This window comes from Athene cunicularia, assembly GCF_003259725.1.
Source record: "Athene cunicularia isolate RWA chromosome 6 unlocalized genomic scaffold, athCun1 chr6_part1, whole genome shotgun sequence".
Lineage (NCBI taxonomy): Eukaryota > Metazoa > Chordata > Aves > Strigiformes > Strigidae > Athene > Athene cunicularia.
This window is the reverse complement of record NW_020799105.1, coordinates 2,083,155-2,085,147: the sequence shown is the minus strand read 5'-3', so window position 1 is coordinate 2,085,147 and position 1,993 is coordinate 2,083,155.

Sequence of the window (1,993 nt, the reverse complement as noted above, 5' to 3'; positions counted from 1 at the left end):
AAAAATTTCTTTTTGTGAGTTAAAAGAAACATGGCAATTAATTTGTGGGAGAAGCAAAACAGTGGTCCACTTTGTCTAACAATGTATTGCCAAAATAGCTGGTACTAACTGTGGTGGAGGAAGAAATTGTATGAGAAACAGTGAAGAGGGGATTTAATCACAGCAAACCTCCTGTTTCTTCAGAAGTGTTTTGGATGGAACCTTTGTTTAAACAAGGGTTTTGATGGCTGTGTAAAATCAACATGCTATAGGTTTAGGTCCAGTCCTTGCCAGATGCGAGTGTGTTGCACTTCAGTCTCACAGTTTAGTAGGTATAAGAGGTGAAATGCAGCACTGATTAGCTCTAGATTGTTTCCTGGAGTTCTAAAGATTGTTTGTGTACTAAAGATCTTGTATCCATGGTTTTCTACATTTTAGAACTTCAGAGGCAATTTTGATTATGATGTGTGGGGCAGAACATTCTACACCATTTCTTGTGTAGTCAGAGTGACTGTTCAGTGAGAAGGTTTGTTTTGTTAGCAAAACATGACATCAAGATGTGCACACAAAGTAGTTTAAAAACGTTATTTTTATTCTTTGGAAACAGGTGTATTTTCCAAAATATTGTATAGTTTTTATAGATTTTACAGATGAACAGTTATTCTTCTGAAATTAAATAATTATGTACACAGTCATTAGCTTGCTGAAGACCTTTTTTAAAAATTAAAGTGTTTGTGAATATGAGAGTTGAACAGCTGCTAGAAGATGTATAGCTCATCCAAAGCTCTAAGAGTGCAGAAGCACTAGTGAGGAAACAACATTTTCTTCCACTGATGGTTATGTTACTACTTTTAAAAACTTGTCTGTGTTGACTTTCTGTATTGTTTTTCTTCAAGATGTTTCCCAGTAATTATGAAGACACATCCTGGATAGAACCATGACATTTTATAAATTATTTAAAGTAAGATAGACTATTTTGAAACAAATATAATTCGTCACAGTACCTCTTAATACGCAGCTTATATATGGGGTATATTTAGAATAACCCAGAAGATTAGGTTTTAAGTACTTGTGTTCTAGATCCATGTTGAAAAAAAAAAAAAAAAGGTGATGAGGATCAAAACGAGTTTTAAACTCTTAGGCATTTACTATACCTTTGGAAATTAAATGAACTTTGGTAGCAGCTATTATCTAGCTTACAGTTCCTATAATGTTCACTAAAATAAAGATTTATCAAACTGGTAATTTTAAAAATGTTCTTAAGCTTCCTCAGATCATAATAACCTAGTTTAACTGTACTATTCTGAAATTGGTGCTCAGACAGAAGAGGAGGGAGGGATAATTGGGCAGTTACTGTGGCTCCAGAAAGTACTGGGTTTGTCCTTGTTAAACAGGGATGTTTTCCCTTCTAATTGCCTCAGAAGTGTTACTGCCCATGCCTGGCACTTGCTGATCTACATAGAATGTATAACTGAACTACATAGAATAGGTTTTTGATGTTTTTCTAACAAATACATATACACTGATTTTCCTTCCCCCCTGCCCTTGTCTGTGGAAGCTCACTTGACTTCAGTCTTTTCAGGGCATCTGTACCGTGTGGTAATATTGATTTATTTTTTTGGTTTGATTTAATGAAACTGCAAGTTGCAAAATAGAATCCCAGGAAGCTGCATGCTTTCTGTCTTAATCTGATCATCAGAGCACTATTTAAATTTTTGTTGCTGTCCACTCCTGTGTGACTCTACGTCTCATTGAAATATACTTCAAAAAGTGAGTATTTCTAAGTGAGATGTCTGTAAATCAATAGACACCCTTTCCATGTCAGTGTACTAGGCTTTTTCTTTAAGCAAAAAGAATGTGTGCGTGGTTTGGTAGGAGGAATAATACTTTCTCCATAGAGAAGAAGGGGAAGTGTATTTCTTCACAATTGAAGATAATTAGCTTGTTTTTGTTAAGTTAGGTCATCACATTAGCTATTTAAAAGGTACACAGTGCGCCTTGCTTGTCTCTTCTT